Source organism: Crocodylus siamensis, chromosome 1 (genome assembly GCF_052110815.1).
Source record: "Crocodylus siamensis isolate JL-2025a chromosome 1, ASM5211081v1, whole genome shotgun sequence".
NCBI lineage: Eukaryota > Metazoa > Chordata > Crocodylia > Crocodylidae > Crocodylus > Crocodylus siamensis.
In genome coordinates, this window is record NC_143395.1 from 243,566,113 (window position 1) to 243,592,841 (window position 26,729).

Here is a 26,729-nt window from a genome sequence, read left to right on the forward strand (position 1 = left end):
CCAGCTCATTGTGCTTTGGAGGGTCTGGCTGGGAAATAGGGGAAGGTAGCTGGCAACCTTGCATTGTAGCACCCTCTTGCCAGCCAACCCTGGTCACTGTCTACACATACATGGCCATGGGGTAAATAACTCCACCATAGGCTAGTACTTGTATTGAGAAGTACTAACCTACAGTGGAGTGAATTAGTTTGCTCCAGCCTAATAGCTCCATATGTGTAGATGGAGATACTTTACTGCAGAACTAATTAGGCAACTCTGCAGTAAGTGTCTCATGTAGATGCATGCCTGGAGTAAGAAAACCAGATTTTGAGCAGAGTGTCATGCCTCTTTTAGGCATGGTTCCTTCCCTGTGCTGCGCAGAGTGGTGCACCAATATGTAGCCTCCTACACAGAATGAAAAGCAAAATCTAGCCAATAATTATCTCTTGACAATTTATTATTTTGGTAGACTTTTAAATTAGAAACCTGCTCTGAAGCCAAGATGCTAAATCCCACGCTGATACGTCTGTAGTAAAAATAGAATCCTTGTCAGTGAGACCTGATGGCCTGGAAATAACTACTACCTGCTTCTACCTGAATGTACAGGATTTTGTCAGGTATTCTAAGCTGCTAATTATCAGCCGAAGAATCCCTGCAGTACTAAGCAGGATCTGCTTTTATCAAGACTGATAAAAAGGAGACAAGGAGCAAGTTACTGAAAAGCCAAGCTACAACACTTAATTCTAGACTTATATATGCAACTGTTCCAAGACTTAGACTTCACAATATGGAGAAGGAAAAAATTCAAAGAAACAAGAGCTCTTCAAACATCCATAACATTTTACTTATACTCAGACCACTGGATTTTTATAATTATTGGTAATTTTTCATTCTTCCTATGCATTATCTCATCCTATACCCCTAGGTATTACAAGGCTCTCTAACTGCTACAGCTCTCTACCCCTTACCCCCACTCAATAAGCATGCACATGCTCCTGTTCCTTGCAAGTTTGCGAGGCTGTACTATGCTTCCAATGCCAGGTGGTAGAATCAGTGCAGAAGAGAGACGCTGGAAGTGCCAAATAAGGAATATTTGCCTCAGACTTCTTCTCCCAAAGTAAAATGAGTTAGGGAATTGCAGATCATACTTTGTTGGTATATTAAGTATTTGGGATATGGGTGCTTACACTGATCAGATCTATGGTAACTTTAGTATCTCAACAGGTAATGATAAAATGCTACCTTGCATAAGTTACCAATAACTAATATCTTAAGGGGGGTTGGTTTTTTCAACGGATATTTCTACATATTACAAAAACATAATTGTCCCAGTTGGCAAAGAGAAAGAAGAGTACTGATGAGGGCATGTAGAGCTACCCAATCAATATCCATTGATATCAGCACGTGGGGTCAAATTTATCAATATATTCTGCTAATTTTATCTGCCTCCAGCTTTGGCTCTCATCATGTGTGATACAGCCTGGCACCCAAATGTCCTAAAACTGCCACTGACTTTATCTATTGCTGCAAGGGTTCAACACCCCTAAAAATTAGACCCAGTATCTCAAGTTGGTCTCCCAAACTGTAAGCATCTGAAACAAATTGACATTTCTGAAAACCTTTGCTTAAGACTGTTTATCTAAGAGCTTTCACAGATAAAAATCCTCTCCCCTCCAAAAATGTTCATTTTTCTTGTGATCTTCTTTATTTTGTTTAATTATAGGTACGTTCACAAATTCTTTATTCAGCAAAATCAATAAAAGAAGACTGCATAAAGCATACATATGTATCTATAGAAATGAAAGATGTGTAACTACTGTTTAAGCAGTATTTGAGCAGTCAGATTTTTGGATTCCTCACAATGCCTTGTAAACTACTTTGACTATCAAATTGCACAAACTAGTAACCAGGATCTTCTGTATCTAAGTCTCATCTGGACAACATTGTTTTTCCCAGCTGATTTTTTTCATATTCTCTTGTAGCACCTTATTATACAAAGCATTTTAAAATAGAATGATTAATAAAATATCACCCTTCTCACACTGGCATCTCTGGGATAATCATAAGTGTCATTTTTGGTATAATAAGTTGACTCACACCTAGGAAGTGTGAGGCAACACTCTAAATTATCTGTGTCCATACTGATACATGTCCATATGCTTTTCCATCATTCTTCAAAAGATAAGCCAACAGCACAATTTATAGTCATTCTGAGGGGGGAAAATGTGTTAACTTCTTTTGCTTTTGAATATATTACTTGGCTTTCTAGTTAATTCTCACATATAAAACAAAAAAATGCAATGATGTATGTATCAAATAGAACTCACCTCAATAAAGAACACACTGCTCATCAGTATATTTGGCCAGCACAGTGGCTTTAACAACATGTTCTACATATTCTAGGTTTTTCCCCTTCCACAGCATAGCCAAAGTTGTAATTAAAGGAATAATGTTGTTTTTGCTTCTGACAATCCCAATTAATTCTCCTTTGCAAGAAAGAGATATGCAGGGGTATGTCTGCCCAGCACAGAGAATAACCCAGAGGATCTTACTGAGAATGAAGGGGTCTTGGGACTGTATGAGAACTGTTCACAGAAGTGGTAAATCCAGACCCAGGGCTTCCTAACAGGTTATCCTGGGACATCACAAAGTGCATCCGAGTGGTTATACCAGGACTGCAAATTGAGTAAGTGGCAGAAAATCAACAGTGCATTCAGCTGTTCAGTGAACCCTGATTAGAAGAGCAATGTGTGTACATGACAATCCCAGGATATTTCTGTCCCAGGACAAACACAGGAACAGCTTGTCCAGGGACAAGTGCAATGTCTCTTCCTAACTCTACTCTCTTATTCCTCACCACAGGACAGTCTCAGTTTAATTTTGTCAGACAATCACCACAGGTTAGTTGTGGAGACTGGGAGAGAAGGAATTTGCCCTTCTTCACTCATATCTGCCCAGCACCAAATGTAGCCACTCAAGCTGAATTCTGTAAATAAAGATTTGCCTTAAATGTACAATCAAATCAACTCTAATCCTCATTCAAAGTAACTTCCAGCCATTAGTGGCAAATCAGTAATGCAGTAAGGGAATCCCTTTCATTTTTGTACAGTTCAGCATTAAATGAATAAAACAACCTGAAGCTAAAACAGCAAATTAATGGTTAAAAATGTGAGCTATATATCAGTGTCCTGTTAAATAATTAGGGAAATGTATTCATTCTTAAAAGGCTTCACAAGTGATTGCAATACTTCTTTAACCTTGTTTCTCATTCTGTTTTTACAGAAGCAACACTTGATAATGACAAGTCAAAGTGCAACAATGTGGTTCACTTTCTATGAGATTACAAGAAATAGTTTTAATGGGGAAATGGTTTAGGATGATTGTGCCACCACTGAAGTGCATTACTTTTCCAAAAAGACTATAGCAAAAGTATTAAGACAGTAACATGCTCAAATGAAAGAACTGAGGGCCAAAATTTTTACATGTGCTCCAGGAGCATGGGCGGGGGATGGGCAAAAGTGCCACTGCATCTTGTGTATCAGCATTCCCGTGCTTGAAAATGCTGGTGGGGCCTCTTGAACTAAAGCTTGTTCAAGCACATCAAAGCAGCCTCAGCTTCTGTGTATAGGCACCCTGAAAAGTGCTAAATGCCTGGGAACAGTTTTGTTAAATGGAGACTGTAGATGCACTTTGATTAAGCCTTTGGGCATAAAATGAACTGTAGTGTTTTTGGCCAATCTCATAATTAATTTAATCTTCTGGTCTTTAGTAATCCTCACTTTTTGCTGGCCCATGGACAACAGTACTAAGTAATATGTTGCAAGCATTGCACTTCGCTCTACCTGTCAACCCCCATTTTACTTTTGTTTCCATTACTGTGATCAATACAGGTAGGTCTTAAGAGTCATCTTGCCTTCAAACCATGAGTTAGGGATAAGTGCATTTATATAAAGCAAATTTAATTCTATAGCACAGAAGTTACAATGATGACAAAATGTTAAAAGATGTGAGATGTTTAAACATAGTTTGTTTTCTTTCTGTTATCCACCAATAAATTCCCAATCTCCTTGCCAGTCCTTTTCCAGACCTCTTGCATAGACCTCTGGCTCTGCTGTCTCCAGCATCAGGCACACTCTCCAGTACATTGTTATTAGTAAATAAAATTTCATCCAAGCTAGAAATTGGGTTCTAAGAGTGAATTACATGCTCCAGATCCTGTAAGATTTTATACTGGCACAGACGGGGACATTGCAGTATGGCTGCAAAAAAATGTATGCATCTTTTGGTAGGACAAGTCACAAAATGAAAACACTATATGAGAGGATTTTGAGGATAAAATATATCTGTTCATATCTTAGAACAGGGACTCTCAACCAGGGTGCTAAGACCTGCTTCAAGATACGCAAACATGGTATGCAAACCATGGTATGCTTCACAAGCTAAACCCAGAGATTACAAATAGGAATCCATAGTGTTAAAACCATTCTCATCTGTTGTGCTCTTTCTAAGTTCTTTGCAACAGACAAACTGCTCTTTTACTTGTTTGTAGTTTAAAAAGGAGTGAAAATTAAGAGCTAGCATTTTCTGAGGGGCATCTTGCATCTAACAAGGGGTGCGTTGAATCTAAAAAGATTGAAAACGACTGTCTAGGAGGAATTCTAAAAGTGAAAATGAACCACAGTATTTTGAAACTACCCAGAAAAGGAGATAGCAAAATCATTTCTAGGCTCAGCTAAGAAAACTCAACAAATACAGTACAGAGCAAAACTGTAGCTTCCCCTATGACTGGATGCTGCACTGTGCAGAAGGGAACATGAAGTGGGAAAAGGAAGACTTTTTTTCCCCAGTAAGAATAGACTGGACAACAGTTGGCAATACAAACACTACCATTCACTTCTGAATTGCTATAGAGAAAAAAAAAGGACTGAAATATTTTGAAAGAATCGAGTCCTGTATATTAAGCTTATCTGTAGAATTAGTTACTGGAAAATGGTCAGCCATCATTCAAGAGTTTACAGAAACTGGCAATCAGTAGGCTACACAGACTAGAAGCTTAAACCAACAAAGATAGCTGGAAAACAGAAATCTGTGCCTGATTTACTGTAATTTTTTTCTGGAAATACTTAAGGAATTAAATGTGTGTTCAAAACCTTGGAATGCTGAGAATTTTAGGTATCATTTGTTCACCTTACAAATTCATACTAAACCCCTAAATTTGAACAGTCCCCTTTGAGGAAAGAACTGACATGATCCTTACATATAAAACCCAGTGAGGGAACAGAAGCAGCATTGCGACTACTACCCTTACAATCCAATATGCCTGACAATGAGTCCTGAAAGCAACTAAAACTAAAGGGTGAACACTAGGGCTGTGAGAAATGGCACTGTTCTGTTCCCACTTCAGTTCTGAGGTCTGGACAGAACAGTGTTTTGTATCGAATTTTGAGTCAAAACAGAGAGGCTGTTTTGATGTTTTGACGTTTCACCCAACCATGATAGAGCTGGGGAAAGTCCGTCCAGCTGGTCTGAATGTCCCCAGCCCAACTGGGCTGAGTTCCTTTACCAAGCATGATGGACTTCCCAACCCCAGCCCCATCTAGTGCGGGGGGGGGGGGGGGGGGGGAGGGGTAGGAAGTCATCCCAGCTAGGGTGACTTCTCAACCCCAACACTAAGATTGAAATGTTTTGACTTTTGAAACATTTCAATTAGCCTCGTTTTGTTTTGAGGTGTTTCAAAGACTTTTTGTTTTCTTTCAATTTTGCTGTTTCAACCTTGAAATGAGTCAAAACAGTGTCGAAACAAGATGGCTGGTGAAATTTCGCGCAGCCCTAGTGAACACTTATGTTTTTCCCTTGCCTGAGCCCTATCCCATAGTTATAAGTGAGTTCATACCTGTTGCAAAGGGATGTATTTCACAGCTGTGTTGATCTGAGACAAAAGAAATGAAAAAAATCTAGAAATCTTGGTTCAGAAATATTACCTTTTATTAAACCAACTAAGAAATTGAAAAAAAAATTAAAAATCATCTTTTTCTGCAAGCTTTTGGGCTCAAACACCGTTCATCAGGCTCTGAGAAAATTAAAGATGGTAAAAGGTCCCCATAGGTAGGAAATAAACTTCATTTTTGCACAGAAGGAGCTGGAGATGGAAAAACTGTCCATGGTGTCCACAGAGACACTCTCATGGACCCAGAGGAATAGATTTTCCATCTCCAGCTCCCTCTATGTAAAAATGAAGTTTATTTCCTGCCTATGGGGACTTCTTAGCATCTTTAATTTTCTCAGAGCCTGATGAAGTGTGTTTAAGCCTGAAAGCTTGCAGAAAAAGATTTTGGGTTTTTTTTGTAATTTCCTAGTTGGTCTAATAAAAGGTATCATTTCTGAACCAAGAGTTCTAGATTTCTGCATACCTCTTGAAAAGGCATGTGAATAGGAACATAAGGAAACTACCTTGCTGTTCCTAGCATTGTATTTTGCCATGTCTGCTAGTGAACCTCTGAAATGCACTGGCCTGTTTCAGGCCCCCTACTTGTGGTGACAAGTGGGCTGGATGCATCAGGACCCCACCCTTCCCACCCTGTGCAAGGTCTCTGCAGCTTTTCAATCTCCATGCTGGAAAAAAGCTTGTCAAAAAGAGCTTGTCGGCTCCCTGCTACAGCCCTGTGCTCAGCATTTTGCAAGCTAATTTGGAATGGAAGTGGAGGGGTTGCTAGGTATGGAGCAGGGGTGCTGGGTGCCCTACTACTTGTGGTCCTTTGGGCCATGTGATCAGGAGGGTCAGGGGTTCCTGAAAGTCTCTGAAACCTGTATTCCTGAAATTGCATAAAGATGTTTGCAGGGTGGAAACTGCAGGGCAAACAACAGACTGCTGGGCAAAAAGTTATGAACAATTAACTGGCCACTTCTCAGTGTGCAGTGTGTCATCACCAGAATTAAATTGTGAACCCTGGGTCCAGGGCTCCCACAGGGGGTTGAAATTTAAGGGGCTGTTGGGAGCAGAAGGATTGACAAGCTTTTTTCCAGTGTAGGCATTGAAAAGCTGCAAAGATCTTGTATGTGGGGATAAATGTACTGGTACTTCCAGCCTCTGGGAACCACAAGTGGGAGGCCACACAACACTTCCCCCTCCCCTCCCTGGCAATGCCTCCACTCTCACTCCCCACCTCAAATTAGCTTTGAACTCCAGAGTGCAGGGCTCTAGTAGGGCGCTAAAACCAAGAAGGTCCCTTTTAGGGAAGGGGTTGAAAAGCAGCAAAGATATTTGGGGGCCCCTGCAGCACCCAGTCCCCATAGAACCACAAGTAAGGGGTCAAAAAGCCCACCTAGCACCTGGCAAACCCTCCAATCCCACCCCCAAATTAACTGGGGAGCCTGCTAAGTGGGATCCATTTTCCATCATGAGTCCCAGCTGCCCCTTCCCCCAGACACCTGTGCATCCCCAGCCAGGTCCCCTGCCATAGATTTTGTAAAGTGTAATTCTGCTCTTTTTTAAAGTAAATTATTTTTTTAATTATGCAATGTATTTATTTATTGAGAAGGCGGAGCAGAAATTGCAACTGTTGGACCATGACAAACTTTGTCTTTCTTGGTGACCAGCCAATCCAGGTCTTCCTCCCCCTCTACTGGAATCCTACAGAAACTCCAGGCACTGGAAAGTTTGATGGTCTGGATACTCTACTATGCTCTGATGGTGACTGGGCAGCAGTGCAATCCCTAAAAGGTGACTACTGTTAAAAACCCTTAGCAGCATGTGTGTGGACATGTCTGTCTGGGGACAAATGTGAACCAGTTCCCAATCACTGACATTCTTGGAATGAATTGGAGTATTATGTCCATGTGCACCCTAGGGCAACAAATTCTTCTGTGCCCTATTTTCAGGATAACTAACACAGTTACAGTTTAATAATGTGGTTTATTTTACAGTCCTGTAAGCAGGTTGCTTTGCCTACTGGCTTCTGCAGGCAGGTTTTGCTCCCAGAGGAACTCCTTAGCCAGTCCTCCAAAATAAAATAGTTTTTAAGTACCAAACAAATTTTAAAAACCCTAAAAACTTCTACCCTATTCTGGGCACTAGGAGACAAGCTTATTGGCTCTCGCCCCATCCTAGCAATCCAGCCCCTCCATGCAGCAAGCAGGCCATTTCATAATCTGCTTCCTTTCTCCTTGGTTTATTCTTTGGGAGCTTTTTAAAGGCCTTAGTGGTAGGTTAGGTTATCAGGGATGAGGGTAGTCTTACATAGAGTTTAGATTATGGTTGTATGGGATGGTTTGGATGGGGATGATCCTACCTCAGGCAAGGGGTTGGACTAGATAATATCTGGAGGTTCTTTCCAGTCCTGCTTTTCTACAACTATGACACTCCTACTCTATTTATATGCCCCATAGGTTGGCTTTCACTGGGCTGATGGTTTTCTCTTAAAGGGAAAGACTACCCCATTAAAAAAATCCTTGCAAAAAGTCACCTACAAATTCTTGCTATAACTTTTTTAGAAAGTAACTTTTAAGTTCTCCATTCATTATACATCACAAAGTGAGGTCAGATTATTTTGCTGAATAATCAATGAAAATTTAGTTTGCTTTAAAATCCCTTACAAAAAATCCAGAAATTAATTCTTGCTGTAACTTTTTAGAAAACAACAATCAACTTTCCAAGCAGAGAGAAGTTTAGCACTCTAAGGACAGCAGAGAAAGTTTTCAGCATTTGCGGTACAGTAATTAAAATGTGCTCTTTCAGGCTTATAAAATTCAACTGTGAAGGTAAGGGAGGGAGGGAGGTTGAGACATACTTTGGAATATTTAAGAACTCTGTTTTTGTGCCAACAGGAACAAATTGCCCATAGGGAGACAAAATTTCAACTAAGGAACTGCCATACTGGATCTGATCAGCGCCTCATCTAGTTCAGTGTCCAAGGGCTTTATTATTAAAAAGGTAAAAGATTTTATTAAAGATAACCTACAGTGTAATTAATATTCCAGGTGTAGACATCTGGTGGGGTTTATTTTATTTTATTTTTTTATGAGTCAGAACTCGTGTGCATGACTAGCATAAATATTTTACTTCGGTGAGATCACAGGAAAGTAGGTCTTGAAGGGACCTCATGAGGTCATTTAGTCCAACCCCCTGACTCACTCATCCCAGTCAGGTGTCTGTTTAACCTTGTATTAAAAACATCCCAGGATGGAGATTCCATAATGTCTCTGTTCAGCCTGTTCAAATGCTTAACCACCCTCATAGGAAGAAAGTTCTTCTTAACCTCAAACTTAAATTTCCTGTGCTGAAATCCGAGGCTACCGCTCCTAGGAATTTACACTACAGCCACAGAGAATAGTCTATTTCCATCCTTTTTATAATCTTCCTTCAGGAGCTATAAGCATATGCTAAAAGTTTACCACATCTTTAATTCTACCCTGAATAGAATGGCAGTCTCAAAATCCAGCAGTATATTTGTCCACTTCAATTTTTTTTTCTTTTTCTGTGGCTCTAACATAAGTTTCAGACTGCTACCGGGAGGCTCACATTGATACTTACCTTTTTTTTCTTCTTTATAAGCTTCACAGAAACTCAGGTTTTAAAAATAAAATGTAAATGCTCTCACCTGTTACCTTTTTGTAGGGAGGGAGAAAGGGGATAGAATGTTATTTTGTCCTCTTCATATCTGAATTATATTTTTCTTCATGTAATGAAAATACAATGTACTAGATACCTGTGGGATTCCTTTCTTATTCCTTTTCTTGTCCTAAAGCCAGGGAGCTTAGAGAGACCCAGATCTCTACAGAATAATAGTCTTTACAGAATGCAAAGGCTGATCTCACTCTGACCCTTCCCTTCCTTTCTGGCAGACTTACTCACTTTGACACCTGGAAATGCTTGATAGAATAACTGGCTCCATCACAAAAAAGTCTCATTAGCCATTAAGATTAAAGCTGACTGGGCAGTCAGGATCACCATGACTCACTGGCTGAAAGTAAGTAAACTTATAAGCTTTGTTGGTTCATTTTCTATAGGTTTCCCAACTTTGGTAAACAGTCATTTCAGATTTTATGATAAGGGTGGAGAATGGTTAATTTTGACCTTCATGGAAAGAACAGGGGAAAATGTGTGGTTAGCCAAAGAAAAGGTGAGCAATGTCACATGTAGGTTTTAATATTTAATGAATCTATGTGGGTGCAATCCATTATGTGACAATTTAATTATATAACAAAAAAATTGATGAATAATATTCTGGTAAGACATGTAATTCATTATTTAACAAAGAAATCAATACATTCATAAATCATACTTCTCTGTACACACACACATGCCTTTTCTCTGTGTAAAAATCCTTGTTCAGAATCCATAGGCAATTTATTTTCTGGTTGGGACAAGTTTGAATTGAAGTTTAATCAGGCCTAAGATGGGTATAAATTCTATTCACTTTCTTTTCTTTTTAAACTATTGAAAGATCAGCAAGGGACTGGTAGCTTTTTCCCCTCAGCCTGCTAACAGAAAAAAGTGACTCATATTAAAATAATTCTTTTTAAAACATTTTTTATAAAGAGAAAGATACAAAGCCAAACACCACTGTTCTTATTCATGCAAAATCACAATTCAGTTCACTAGAGCACATAAAGTAGGCAGGCAAAGTTAAGATTACAGTCAATAACAACACACAAAGGCTAGTCCAGTTGAAGGAAGAAGATTACAATTAAGAGTACAGAATCAATCCTTCAATGCATGCATCTTATTCATAAAGTTAAGATCAAGAGAGCAACCATTTTACTGAATGGGGATGTTGATACTGGGTGTAAAATCAAGAGGTCACTTAAATAATATCAAAACAAGGTTTGGGACACATGGCAGGTGTCATTTAAGAAACAGGTAAGTGAGGGAGCTGCAAGATGGAGAAAGTCTAAAATTTGAAATGAAAATAATAGAATATCTGGAACAGAGTGTGCACGGAAGGAAAAATCAAGGGGGATACAGATAAACAACTAAAAGAGAAAAGATGGTGAAGAGAGAGTTGATGAAGGAAGCAAAACATACCTACAATTAAAAATTGGGAGCAATTATCATATTGTCTCTTCTGCCTAGCCCTACAAAAAGGACAAATTCAAGTTGATAGGTTTGGTCTTCATGGCCATGTCCAGATGAGCAGGGTTGTACAGTTTGTGACACCACAAATTTGTGCTGCTTCTTTGCTGCTTCAGTCATATGCTCCTAGACATCTCATTGCAGCCCAAGATATCATTTAAATCTCCTCAGAGATTTTATTAACCTGTTGGAGGATACTTCAGTTATTTGACTACTGCCAGGAAAAGGAGCAGGAGATTTCGTTCTTTTAAATCCCATTTAAATCTCCAGAAGACAGGCAGGTGATACAGGCTGACCTGGACAAGCTCAGCAAATGGGCAGATGAGAACCTGATGGTGTTTAACACTGAAAAATGCAAGGTTCTTCACCATGAGGAGAAAAACCTGCAGCATCCTTATAGGCTCAGCAGTGCTATGCTGGCTAACACTACGGAAGAAAGAGATTTGGGGGTCATCACTGAGCACAAGATGAAGATAAGTCTGCAATGCGATGCTGCGGCTAGTAAAGCAACCTAAATGCTGGCGTGCATCCATAGATGCTTCTCGAGCAAATCCCGGGAAGTCATTCGCCCCTTGTACTCAGCTTTGGCAAGGCCACAGCTGGAGTACTGCATCCAGTTTGGGGCTCCACAATTCAAAAAGGATGTGGAGAAGCTTGAGAGAGTCCAGAGGAGAGCCACGCACATGATCAGAGGTCAGGAAAACAGATCTTACGATGACAGGCTGAGAGCCATGGGGCTCTTTAGCATGGAAAAGCGCAGGCTCAGGGGTGGTCTGATGGCCACCTACAAGTTTATCAGGGGTGACCACCAGGATCTGGGGGAACATTTGTTCACCAGAGTGCCCCAAGGGATGACGAGGTCGAACGGTCACAACTCCTGCAAGACCGTTTTAGGCTGGACATAAGGAAGAATTTCTTTACTGTCCCAGCCCCAAAGGTCTGGAACAGCCTGCCATCGGAGGTGGCTCAAGCACCTACATTGAACACCTTCAAGAGTAAATTGGATGCTTATCTTGCTGGGATCCTATGGCCCCAGCTAACTTCCTGCCCCTGGGGCAGGAGGCTAGACTCGATCTTCTGAGGAGCCCTAATGTCTATGAAATCTATGCTGTTGTTGGAACACTTGTAAGAAATGAGGATAACAATAGTAAAATCCACTAATCAGCTCTCTGAATCACCCAACTATCATGCTTCCATGACTAGGTGCTTCTGTCAAAACTTATTTTCAGGGGAAGGTTTCAATGAAGAGCAATCACTGAGAGAGAAATAGTGGTATTAGCTGCTGTTAATATGGGATTGAATTTTCTTACATGCCGCAAAGCAGATGTCTCAAGGTGACTAGTTTTCTGTTCTGCTCTTTCAAATTATGTGCACCACTAAGCCATGTTAGCGGTGCACACAAGCATGTACACAGTGAGGTTTCCACTAGACAGGAGATGAGAAGACCAAGAGACAGGGCCCATCTTTAGCTCCTCATTTGTGCCTCCCATCTGTAATCCAGATATTCTTGATTTGGCTCCCTTCCCTACCTCAAAGGAGAAGATTATAGACCCTTATCCTACTCAAGGAAAATGCATTAAATGGACCTCAAATGATACATTTATTACAAAAATGATTGAATTAAAATATTATTAAATCTAAGTTTTAATTGATTTTCAATTAAATTAATGGTGAAATTTCTTATTCTTTTAAATGATAAAGATTGATGTTGAGTGCTTTTGACATATTCTATCCCAACTTTTCCAGATAACCGAACCATAGTTTATATAGGTCATTGCTTACCTGAACACAGTCAAATCATTAGATTTGGCAATAAGGCCCCTTTCTCTTAAATTTGCCATTTTTTAAACTAGAATTTAGCAATTAACAGCTGAAAATTGGTTTAAACAGATTTTTAACCTTCATTTGCATCCTTCTTGTATGTGGTCCTGTAAACGGTGATTTCTGACTTGCATAGTTTAAAATGATATAGCCTAATGAGACAATCCTTACCGATTAGGGAAAATTTGGACGCACATTCAATTTTAGTTGGGAAGAAATGTCCAATTAGTTTCTAGAATTTTTTCACCCTCAAAAAATAGCATGCACATATTTCTCCAAGATATTTGTATTTGCTGACTTCAGGTAGCTCAGGTTCCAGTCCAATCAAATCATTTCTGTCCTGAGGCAATTCCTCTAAGTGCCAAGTTAATGTTTAGGGCTGTTGCTTCAGATCTTATTATGATGCAAAGGGTCCCTCTTGGTTTTGTCTGGAGGGCTACCAAAACATGGCTTGCCTGAAAACCCTGTTAACCAACATCAACAGAACCTGGCCAGAGTAAGCTTAGCTCCCTGCCTCTACTTTTTGAGTAGCAGTTAATAATTGTGCCCATTCCAAGTTCTCATTATCCCTTATTCTGTCTGTCTGCTTTCCAGTTTCAGCAGAACACTTCTTCAGTATGTCACTTGGAAATTATAGAAAATGACCTTTTCTTACAGATGCCCAGTCTACTAATTATGTCAAATAAATTCAGAACAGAGCTCAACAGCCTAAAGCCTCTTTTAACATAAAACAACCTACCATTTGTGGTTTTTCATTTCTTGTTATCACATTTGTGCCTGTATATCATCATGTATTACAATGTCAACAACTTTTGCAAACAAACTTCCTAATATGGCACATAAGTCTAGGTACTTTATTTCTCCCCCTTGAATCTATGTGATTTTTTTTCAATTTTTGCACATCTTGCTTATTCCGTTTGTTGTTGCTGCTGCTCCAGTTGCTTTTTTCTTGTATTGTTTTTTTGAAAATGTCTTGCTCTGGAATTTGGCAAACCTTTTTAAATATCAAAATTTAAGATGACTTTGTGAATAGTCACCTCCATTTAGGTTTCATGTATAGCCAAAAAAAGTGTTGTCCAGTTTACATCTAATAAGAGAACCATATGCGATATTCATTAAAACACATATGCGATATTCATTAAAACATTCACATATGTGTTCAAGGGCACCCACTGGAGAAGGGGTCAGCTGCTTAAATTAGGTGGTGACAGCATGTTTCAAACAAACAAGACAGTACTTTTTTTTTTACGCAATGGGTAGTTAACTTATGAAATCCATTGCCACAAGAGGTGGTGGAGACAGATAGCATAGCCAGGCTGAAAAAGAAATTGAATTTATCATTCACGGATGATAGATCTATTAATGGCTATTGAACAGAATGGTTGGAAATGTTTCCTCTGGCATCTCTAAACCAATAATGGTGGATGCCACAGAGCATATTGAATAGGGGATGAATCAGTCTAGAGATATCCAATTAAATGCTGCCCCTCTATAGCATCTATTTCTGCCCCTGACAAAGATGGGATACTGGACTAGAAGGACCATTGATCTCATGCAGTATGGTACTTATGTTTTTTATATTCTATTGGCACTGCAGATATAACCAAACTTGATTTCTTCTATCATGACTATTTCAGAAACTTACGGAGTTCCAGTCAATGCATTTTTGGTCACTGGAAAAATATGTATGCTCATTCATTTATATTCTGACTAATCATTTTTTATTCTGAATTATTCAGCAAGTTTAATTTTACATAATTTCAGTCCTATCACAGGAAACTATTGAACGTTAAGCACAGAAGAAGTTTAAAGAAATGAAACACCACTATAAAACTACTCATTTTTGGATTGTGGCTACAGGGGTATTGGTAATTGGAATAGTTTAGAGTAGTTCCAGGAGACCTGCTGTAGATTTATATAGGATTACCCAGTTGGTCCTTAAGCTGTAGCCTAGAGTTTATAGTATTCAGTGCTATAGGTACACCCGTTCCTGGTCTCTCAGCTGACCAAGCTTATCTCCTTCTTGGCATACCTCCTTTGTCGGACAAGGCAAATAAGGCCGAGTATACTTTAGTTTAGTGCCGCGAATCAACTGGTCACTTTAAAACTCAGTAGGCTGTTGGAATGGTGTATAACAGACTATACCTTTCATGTATTCGTTTTCCATTCCATACATTGATTATGGAAAGAGCTGCTGTGAACAAAACCTCATTGGTAAATATGAAGATTTGGAGCACCAAAACATTTCATGATTTTATGGCTGGTTGCTGAATTAGACTTTACACAGAGATTAACTGGTTAATCGTGTCTTAAGTAGTGATCTCCCCACATTCAACCAATTAATGGTGTGATAAAATGAGGAATTAACCATAAAGTTATTATACAAAATAGGTGTAAAAACTTTGTGCCTGGTTCCTATCATGCCTTTAATTGAACATGTGGCCAGAGCCTAGGCCCTGGAGCACACACGATCCTTTCAAGAACCTGGAAACACTCCTCAGCTGATTGGGGATTCTTGCTGCAGGAGCCCAGGATCAGACTCCCCCTGCACAGGCAATATGGCATGATGGGATCTGATATGGTATCCCAAAATCATACCTCCTGCGGCATGGCAGGAAGTGTTCTTTTTAGGATCCCACATCAGATCCCACCTCAGCTCTCATGTCTGTCAGGGGTCTTAGACTTGGAGAAAAAATTAAATTCTAAAAAAAAAAAACCCCTGATTTTTTTTGCTTCAACATTTTCAAGGTGAAACATATTGATATATTTTTGAAAAACAACACACTTCAAACAAAATATTTAAATTTTGCTAAACCCCTTAGAATCATCAGAAGTTTAAGTGATCCATTTTTCAAAACAAACCATTTATTCTGTTCCAAGACAATCTTATGACTTCTCAAAATTGCCAAACTGAAAAAACAGTTATTTTCCCAGTTTTGTTTCTGATTCAGTTGTTTTGGTTTGTTGCTTTGTTCATTAGACATCTGTTCTTGAGTATACAAATCACATGGAAGGATATCTTTCCCCTGACTGGATGACTGAAGTCTTGTAAAGGAAAAGTACTCCAGCCCAGCTATTCATGTTGCAAGGCAAATGAATATGATTATGGCACAAAGAACAGCCATTTCCCAGCCACGTGAACATTTGTAAAAAAATCAAAACAAACAAACAAAAACCAGGGACACCCTTATTCCTTAAAAAAAAATTAAAAAGCCTGAATACTTTTGTGCCATATTTATCCACCTCTGGAACTCTTCATTTGATGAAGTGTTAGTCAATACAGTACAAGTGTGAAGTGTGACTATGTGCAATTTAAATTAATGAAATATATACTAATTTAAATATTTCTGCTACATTTTTTATATAATATAATTTGATTTGCTAGTGCTACCTGTGTTCCCTCATATCTTGTTCTTCAATTTAGTTGTGCCTTTCATTATTATTCCTATGCTTGAAAGGTAATTAGCAACACTTATTGCCAAAGTAATTCCCTACATACACACTCTTCCTATACTGCATTTGACATTAAATACAATCTGCCAGTGCTGCCTTTGGACATCTCTGAAATTGTGTCTTCAATAACCATGACATCAGGCAGTGGTGGCTTTGGGTTGTTGGGGTCCTGGGCAAGAGAGTCATTTGGGACCCTTTAGAGGCTTAATTTATATGACCTATAAACAAGTTGGACATTTTTTATTTCAATTTCACTTTGCCCTATCCATGAAATTGCAGTGAAAGTATCTTAATACAATGTTGATAATACAAATATTCAGTGAAATTAATTTTTATTTTTATAAAGTGTAGGACTCCAGGCGGTCAACCGATTTGCCCTCTGCTAAGGCTGCTGCTGCATCAGGACCCAGACCAAACTTCTTGTCTACCATGTAGTTGTCATTCCTATCCTAATGTATGGGTGTGAAGCCTGGACAACATATCAGAAACACCTGAAAGCCTTTGAATATTACCATCAGCGATGTCTTCAGAAAATCCTCCACATCAGTTGGAAGGACAGCAGAATGAGTGCCAGTATTCTGGTTTGAGCAAAACCACCAACTTTGAAGCCATGTTTATATGGCACCAGCTCTGTTGGATAGGATATGTTGCAAGGATACACCTGACAACTAGCGACCAAAACAAATCTGTCCCGGGGCATGGCGAAGGCATGAACCCTGAAGGATCCAAGGAGGACCCCAGGGGGGCAGCACACCATAGGGAAAGGAAAGGGGAAGAAAGAATAAACAAAATCAATTTACTGGCGGCAGGAATCACGGCGGGGCTGGAAGCAGCTGCAGGAATTGTGGCGGAGCGGAAAGCGGCGGTGGGTCCTGCGCAGCTCATTAGCCGCGGTTTGTTTAAAGGGGAAACAGATGGGGAAGCGGTGGAGGAGAACCAGCGCAGGAGGATAAGAAGGGAGAGTGACTGGGCAGAGGGGGAGGAGAGGCAGCAAGAGAGCGTGGGGAGAAGAGCTCCAGAGCCCACTAGGAAGGTGGAGGAGCCGGAGAACGTTGCTGCCGTCTCACAGAAGGAATCTGAATTCTGCCCAGGGGAAGACGCTGCCGTTGGTCCTGACAAGACCCAGGTGTCTCGACTGTATGTAACCCTAGGGGCGCGAGGAGAGCTGAAGCTAAAGGCGTCATCAATGCAGGTGGAGGACGACGGACATAGGAGTTAAGAGGGGATACTCAAAGGAAGAGGGACTGAGACCCTACATCTGGGATACAGGACCCTGACCAAAATTCGTGGGCAGAATATTCCCTTGATAGGGAGCTTAGCTTATTTTTGTGGGAGGTGATCCCTCCAGCCTTGTGGTTAATTTAGCATTTTCTTTTCACTACTAGTGTGGCTTGTTTTGTTGGCATTGTTCTCTGTATTATTACTGTTCAGGGCTATTGAGTTAGAGGGAGCCAAGGCCTCTAAAGGTTAGACTGGCCAAGAAGGAACCAGGGCTTTCTGGGCCCCGGCGTGAGCCTAGCTGGAACCCAGAGGGACCCCACATCAAGCGGAGGGCCAGCCGGTGGCAACCCCTATAGCACACTGCTGAGGCGGGGTCTAGGGCGAGGTGCAGGGGAGGTGGAGCCTCGCGAAGAACATCACGCTTCGGCCTTGGGGAGGTAGCCAGCGTCAGGCAACCAGACCCCTCCACCACTGAAATACCATCGAAGTCGTGGCAGGCGGGATAAGGAGGGCAAGACCGCCTGAAGCGGAAGATCGAGGACTACTCCCTTAAGAGACAGAGCGGAAGGTTACCACCAGGCCCCTGGGCAAGGCAGCAAGGGACCGAGTAATCGAGGCCTGGCAGGTGCAAAGTCCTATACTCCTAACTCACCAATAGTCACCTTTCTAGAGCTGGGCAAAAGGAGAGATTCAAGGACACCATGCTGGCCAGTCTGAAGAAATGCATTACTAACATCAATACCTGGGAGACTCGAGCGCTAAATCATCCCCAGTGGCATCATGAAGTACAACAAGACATTGACCATTTTAAGCAAACTCACCTAACTATAGAGGTAGACAGATGAGACAGACAAAGGGAAAGGGTTGTGACCCAATATCACCCAGATCCACTCTCTCTGTTTGGAATTGTTTGCCATGTCTGCAGTCAAACAGGCAGTTCTCTACCTGGCCTCTTCAGTCTCACTGATAACTTCCCTCTTTCTTGGAAGACTGTCATCCTCATATCAAGGGACTGCTAACAACACATACTATGTGTGTACTGTGGCTTTTAAAAATAATTAATAAAGTAACCTGGAGAAATATTGATTTAAAGTCCCTCCCAACTTGGGAGTTGTTGCTACCCCCCGCCCCAACTCCCACCCCACCCCATGCCAAGTCAAGCTCTGCTGGCTGGTACAGAAAGAGAAAGGATAATGCCCGACTCCTTTCTACTTCTGTGAGTTGCCTGGTATTGCTGCTACCACTTTACTTCCTGCCAGGCAGAACTGCAGGTCCCAAATGAAAATGAAAGGTGAGCTGGAGTTCCGATAGTTGTCTTCTTTTGCTATATATTCACACAATTTCATGAATCAGATTGCATGAATGCAAGTGACCCTAGAACCAAGGCCTCAGTAAGAAAAAGGAAAAGGAACATAGCAAAGGCGAATGAGATATACAGTCAAATCTCTCTGGAAATAAAGGGTAAATTTACATTCAGAAATCTCCTCTATGGGAAAAATTAAGGTTCCCACATAAATCTCATCATTCAATCAATACTCTCAATTCAGAAAACATTTACCAGTTAGAAAGAACTCAGCTAGCATATTGGTTCTTTTTATTTGCTCATTTCTAGGGACAGAGCCCAATTCTAATTTCACTGACACATGCAAGAAGCAGACACTAGCCACTGAAAGGTAAATATCCTCTTCCCAACAATGTCACTGATGATGTTAATCAGCAGACTTGCTGGCCACTATGTTCAGTAACGGATGATCCTTTTTCTAGCTTCATCTTCCCTTTATGAAATAGTTGTGTACGGGGCAAAATTTACACTTGCCCAATTCAGTTCTCTACTGGAGTTTTCCTAATATTCTTAATGACGGCATTTGGACTAAACATAGCACCACACCCACTAGGCCAAGTCATAGTGTTGGTTGTTCCATATAGAGTTTTGGTCAGGTAGATGAGTCTCTATGTCTCTGCCTGCTTGCACAGATAAACCTGACTTTGCACTTCCCCAATATTGTTACCAGATGTGCACAGGACACTCCCACTACATAAAGACAGAGCAGCCTCAAAGCAAGATTATGCTTCCTCCAAACGCATTTAATCTTTTAAATGACCAAAAAAAAAAAATCAGATGAAGAATGGCACAAAACACTGACATGGGAAAGTAGGTATAGGAGTACTTTTGTTGGGTTTGTGCTACTGGAATGATCCTCTCTCAATCAGCTACATATGCTTAGAAGTATGCTTTAGAGGATCTGACCCTTGGCTTCATGTTTCTATGAACATACAGATTTATTTGTCCCATATGATAAGCTCACTTTTGTTTACCTTCCGTCAATATTTACCTAGCTGGTCAATAAGTCTGGGTAGCTGACTTAACAGAAATCAATATAAGTATGTTATTTTAAAGGCAGTAATTATCATGTGTTGTACCTGTGTAGCTCCTCCTTTACCAAAGGATCTTAAACACGTTTACTTTAGTAAAGTGTAGATTTTGAGTTTTTCCATTTCATTATAATATAAACACTTTTCTGTGGCATGGGCCTGGTTTTTGAACTGTAGATTCCACATCTGTGTGTGAAAGAATCGAATTATTTTACACCAACCTGATTTGTTCATGGACATGAAGGTTTTCCCTCTTGCACAAACAAGCAAGCAAAGTGGGGAAAAAATAAAAACTTAGAAGCAGCAGCTTGAGCAACCTTGAAATATGTCATTTGGGGTGATGTGATGGTGAATGCATTAAAGAATATAAGTTTCTCAGATTCTATAGCAGTTATTCTCAACCAGCATACTGGGGCACCTAGGGGTGCCACAAGATCCTTTGATGGGTGCTAAGAGGTGTGAGGAAATAAACCAAGTGTGAAAGATAAGTTCAGGCTCAGTCCCTGCTTGACTGTTTCCCCACTCTCTCTGCCTGGCTTCTCTACAAAAAGGAGTAATAAAAAAGTTGTTTTTTTGAAATGGGGTGCCACTTGGGTCACAGAAGTTATAGAGGGGTACCTCGAGTCTTATGGGACCCACTGCTCTACAGCAAGGTGTGACATATTTATAGCTAAGCTATACAAAGCAAAAGCTATATGCTCAATTATTGTTCAAAAAACAATTTAGCCAGGTGCACTGTAGACTGTGTTTAGTATGTTCTTTAAAGTTGCTTTTCTGTGGTAACTGTGTTATTAACAGTATTAGGGGGTTGTCTTCTGGTTTGTTTTTAGAGCTAAAGCAAATTTTCAACCTTTTTTAAGAAGTATACCCATTCTGGCGGCAGTGGCTGGACGCGGAGTGAGGGGAGAGGGGGGCGGATTGCATGCCACTGCCACCACCCACCACCACCGCCACATACCACTTTCCCATGACCAGTCACATGTGTGGCTCCAGGGGCTGCTGACAGGCCTTGCACCCAGCCAATTGCACGCCACACATCAGCAGCCCGCAGAGCCGCATGTGCAACTGGCTGTGGGAAAGTGGCTCTTGAGGCAGTGCAGGGCAGTGGGTGGTGGTGCAGGGCAGTGGATGATGGCAGTGGCCACCACATACAAGCTTCCCCGTACCCCCCGGTCTGCACGTACCCCTTAGGACCTTTCCAAGTACCCCTAGGGGTATGCGTATCCCCAGTTGACAACCCCTGAGCTACAGCATGGACAGACTTCCCAACAAGCCCTTGCTACCCACCCAAAAAATAATTAAATTGATTGTAAGCAGTATATATCAACCTTATGTGTATCACAAAAAATTAATAGCAATTAAAGAAAATAATAAAAAATGAAAGTGTTTAAAGCTATCCTCATAATCCAAGGGCAGTACATTTTATACATTCTTTAACCCTATTAGAGCAGCATTAGAGATGCTGAAAGCAACAGTGTTTATCATTTAAAACTGGCCTTAAATTATAAAGTGAGCAAGGAATTTAATTTGGGATTGAAAACTTCAACAGCCTCCTGACAAGCTGACCAATTCTATGTCTTTTATGATAATTACTGCATAAATCAACATTTTTAAATATTCAAGCCAAGAAATGAAATGAGCAACAAAACCACTGTTTTGAATTAATGAAATTGCCACTTTGACAAGACTAATGATAGGTTCTTCTTTATGAATCATCAGTGATTCCTCTGCTATAATCACAAAAGCAAAGCAACCGTATATTGCCATGTCAGTGAAACAGAAAAATCCTGATTTAGCAGCAAAATTAATCTAAGTTCTTTTCATTCGATAGTTTTACATGGGGACTTTGTGCGACTGGCTAGTGTATCAGTAAGGTGACTGATACAGATATGAATCATTATTTACTGAAAGAAAACGTGCATGGTCTGAGGCAGGTGCAAAAAACTGTCACCTTTTTTGACAACCTGTTTTTAAAAAAGCCAGGAAGCTAAGAAGCGTTCATAAGAGAAAGCTTGTAACTACTCTATCCAATACAACCATAATGAACTGAAAATGAACTGTGTTTTTAATTAAACTTTCTGGGGGTTTGATCATACAGTGTCAGAGCAATAAGTCTGTACTGCATGGATGAAGACACAGTACACTGGCATGACATTGTAGGAACTCAAACTATGCAATAAAGCCTTGCCAGAATGCATCTGTACCATTCAATACAAGTCTCTCAAGATCCTTTACTTTTAATTTTAGTAATTAAGTACCTGTGAACATGTCCTTTGGTCTCACTGGAAATAGACTTCAGAGCCAACTGTACCCTTTTTAAAAATCCTGCCCAAGCAAACCACTGCAGCAGGGATTGCTAGATGTGTTCTACTTGTCAGCACGTGAAGCAATCAGAAGTGTCCGTACCTATTATAGACAAGAAAATCAGCCAACTGGAATAACACTGATTATAATACAGTGTCAGGCTTGCTTTGCCTTTCTTGGCATGTGAGATTGTGTATTTGGCCTAGGGAGGTGAACATTTAAAATAGGGTCACTGCAGGGCAGAATGAGGAAAAACAAAAACTTGCTGGAGACTCAGGTTTTAACATTGTTCACCCTTCAAAAGGATTTTTTTTTAAATTAAGGATTATCCATTTTGACAAGTTGCAAATGTCACGCACCTATCAGTTATAGCTACACTGCAACCTTCCGTGCTTTTTGGTATGGTCTTTGGATGGGTGGTTGCCCAACAGCTCCAGGTACATCAGGAAGTCATCACTTTCCTGGACCTTTGTCAATCTGGCTTTCATCCTGGATACAGAATGGAGGCTATGACCATAGCCTTGATCAACGGTCTTTTTTTAGCAATGGACAGAGGAAACTGTGCCATTTTGATCTCACTAGATCTTTCACTAGCCCTCAATATGATGATCTGATAAAGTATTTACATGCATGACCTTGTGAGTACTTTTGAAACTGTTCTAAACTGGTTCCACTCTTACCTTGTAGGGAGCTCCCAGATGGTAGGGATAGGTGAATGTCCATTTTCCCCTTGGGACCCTTCTGATGGGATTCCTCAAGTCTTCTCCTTCTTAATGTGTTATGAGGTACTAGATAAGATTGTGGGGATCTGAAGTGAGGTGCCATCACTATGCTAATGGCACCCAGCTCTATCTCCTTCTCACCTGACCTAAACCCTACAGGTTTGGTCCTTCCCCAGTGCTTGGCTAGAGTTGAGGATTGGATATGGATGAACCATTTGAAGATGTATCTAGACAAGGAGGGAGGTGATGTGGGTAGGCAGACTACTTCGTGGGAAGTGGGGCATTGGAACACCTATTACTAATGTGGCTCAGCCTCAGCTTGTCACTTAGGTTCACTGCTTTGGGATGCTCCTGGATCCTCTGCTGCACCTGGGTTTTCAGTTGGTGGTGGTGGCGGCTAGGAGTACTTTCCACCAGAGCCAGTTGTGCCCTTGGCATAATGTTTGGTGAGAAGACTGCAACACTTTCTTTCAGATTTGAAACTGGCTATGATTGTCCATGCTATTTTAAGCTCAAGGCTAGAATACTGCACTGTGCTCTACATGGGGATGCCCTTGAAGACTGTCTGGAAGCTGCACCTGGTTCAGGACATTGAAGCCTGCCTTCTGGAGAGGGTAAGTTACCAGGAGCACATAACTCCTGGTATTCTGGGGTCTGTGCTGATGTAAATAGCCATGATGGAGGTGGGGGGCAGAGTAGGGGGAAGCTGGGGAGATACCAGTTGACCCTATCTGGCCTCGCACTGTCACCACCCCATGATCCCAGCCCTGACCCCGGCCTTGACCTTGTCCATACATTTCATTCCCAGATGCTGCTCCCTGCTTGCCTGTGGCTCCATCCCATCTGCCCAACTGAATGCACCCTTCCTGCAGGGGTCCTGAGCCAGTCTCTATGGAGACCCCGGCCACCCGCTCCATCTGGTGCCCTGACTGGTGGGTGAAAGCAAGACAGGCCAAGGTGCCCAAACAGTGGGACCAGGTCCAGCACTAGCAGACACAGTGGTAGTGGCAGCTGGAAAAAGCCTCTGCCACAGGGGCTGCCAGAAAACCAAGTCCAGCCACCATGCCACCCCTGCTGCATTGTTTAGGTCCCAACGTGTCCTAGAGCTGCATATGGGAATAGGGCAGGCTGTGTTCTGTGCCAGGTAGTACATCTGTCCCCATGGCCTGGGCTGCGCTTCCTCCTGCCTGGGTCATCTGAGTTTGAGGGACCTGCCACAGGCTGGGTAGAATCACTTGGCGGGCTGGATTTGGCCCACAGGCTGTATTTCACCTACCCATGTGCTAGTACTATCACTACACAAAGTTGTGAAAATGTGTATTTTTCTTGGTTCTCACACCCTTTCCTCTTAAATCCCATGAGATCCCAAGCCTTAGCATCTTACAGATGCACTGTAAGGCTTCCCTAGTTGGGCAGATGTTTAATAAGCAAGGCTAAATGGGAACATTGTTTGGAGAGTTTTGTTTTACGTTTTAGTTTTTGGCTCAGATCAAGCGTGTAGTTCCACTTTTTGGTGTATTATTCCATCTCTTATTGGAAATCACCCTGAACCACCCCGAGCTGTTGCTGGGAAGGACAGCATATAATCTAATAAATAAAGAGACAGCAGCAGCACCCTCAAAAACACCATGTGCCTTGCTAGGCTGCCTTCTGAATAGGATAGCCATGACTGTGCAGCACTAGGGGCAGAGTGACTTCACATATGATTTCACCCCTTCTTTTTCAGGTGGGAGGTCTATTTGGAAGCATGTAGAATGCTTGAGGATACTACCACCATCAAGTTAATAGTGCAAAGAAGCCCTAATTTTCCCTTAGCATTTCCTGGCTTAATATTCGATGAATGTCTATGTATTTGCCCTTTCTTTGCTCCAAGAGCATCTAATAAATTATCAACTAGTAATGTATTTCTCATTATTCTGAACTCTGACAAGCTAGAGCAAACCCTGTAGACTGGCATTCTCTTGGAGACGAAAATGGTGATGTAAAAGGGCGATATTCATTGTGTAACCTATTTACTTACAAAAAAAATGCATTAGTCCCAGTTCGCAGGTTCACATACACAGAAACAAACATTTATTTCAAGGATAACAACAAAACATCAATGGCCAGCTTCACAGCACTCCCAAAATTGACTCTTGGCAAAGAGAAAACTCCATTACTGCTTTTAAGGGCTTCTCTCAGAAAGTTGCATCAGAAAAATACTTCACACAGGATTTCTTCCAAGACTAAAAGCTTGCTTGGATGAAGAAAAAGAACTTGTATCACTGTGTATAACAGCACCATCTAGTGACTATTGCTAAAGCAGACACTACTGGACAGTGGCAGCAGATCTTTAAGATCACCTCTGAGAAAAACACAAAATAGGGCTGTTACATCTGCATCTAAAACATTCATACATATGTAACTCTTGGTCATTGCATCTATGCTATTGTTCTCTATTTTGCTTCAAAGTAATAGGCAGCAATTCAATCCAATTCAACAATGGATTCCGACTAAAGTTAAAGCAAAAACCTCTAAATTGGTTTTAATATATTAAATAATTTGGCTTTCAATATACCACAGTAGCTTTGGATAACATGAGAAACATATGCTGAATTGCATATACCTCTTTTCATCCTCACTCATCGGTAAACTGCTCTTTATTCACATACATTGACACTAGGAGTTTCCCATAAGGAACACAGGCACTCTATGGCTCTTAATCATTTACTTTGCTTCTGATTCTGCAAGGTAATTATCCATGTCTGAGTAGACGCTTGCCCTTCCATGACTATAACACTTCCCGGCTGTGGCTTATTAGGCAGATCCTCCCAACGGAGAACTTAACATTTAAAGTACAGGAAAGACAGGAGTCATTGAAAGTCTCCTTCACAATACAAAATAGCTACAGAGTATTATTAGAAGGAAATCGCTCCCTCATGAGCTGAGCTCTAGAATAAATAGAAGTTTCTCACACTTGGTGCACCCTTCTGTACATGCCTGCCAGCAGAGAACAACTCAACGTTGTTCTCTTTCTCTGTAAAATAATCTGTGTAGTATTGCACAGACACAGCTGTATTGCTTCTCTCACCACTTCCATTTGTTCTTGGTCATACTGGGTGAAGTGTAGGTATATTCTTCAATACATTATGAAAACACCTTGCAAATAAAACCTGATATTACACCCAGTGGGCAAAATTACATCTAACTATAAACACTCTGATCAACATGTGAGCCTGACTTCCCACTTGCATTACTCCAATTAGTCAATCAATCCTGTTGATGTTAGGGCTGGGATAGTGTTGATAGTCAACCAATCTTGTTGATTTTAGTGTTGGTGTAATGCTGGGATAACACCAGCATTAAGTAAAATCATTCAATGGTAAATCAGAGAAAAAGTCTTCAATGTAAAGGGGGGACAGATATTAAAATAAAAAATGTTACCCTCCCACATTCAAGGTATCAACATTCTTATACTGCAGACATTATGGTGCTAGATCAGAACTACAGAACTCAGATAAAAGAGTATTTATGTTTGGGTCAACGGTTCTTTTGCTGAAACAGATATTGGGTATGAAAGGGAAGGAATAATACCATTCCCTGAACATTTTCCTTCTTAAAATGTCTAAGTAAAGCTTGATATTGTTGTGATATGAACTCTTCTTGGAATTGTGCTTTAATGTTAATATACAGATGAAAGAAACACAGACATTTTAATGTCTTACACTACAACACAATCTATGATGTAGTTATGGCTGGGGAGCTGCCACCCCTCTCTCAGAAATTCCAGGTGCTGAATATGCTGT

At 40.9% G+C, this 26,729-nt stretch overlaps 1 long non-coding RNA gene across 1 annotated transcript; it reads left to right on the forward strand.

The window, feature by feature from the left end:
* Window positions 1-7,642: 7,642 nt before the first annotated feature.
* Window positions 7,643-24,811, forward strand: LOC149874323 (uncharacterized). Its single transcript, XR_016439920.1, has 7 exons — window positions 7,643-7,699; window positions 8,610-8,685; window positions 8,803-8,908; window positions 9,820-9,944; window positions 23,419-23,558; window positions 23,753-23,876; window positions 24,671-24,811. It is a non-coding gene; the product is annotated as an uncharacterized LOC149874323 (long non-coding RNA).
* Window positions 24,812-26,729: the final 1,918 nt, after the last annotated feature.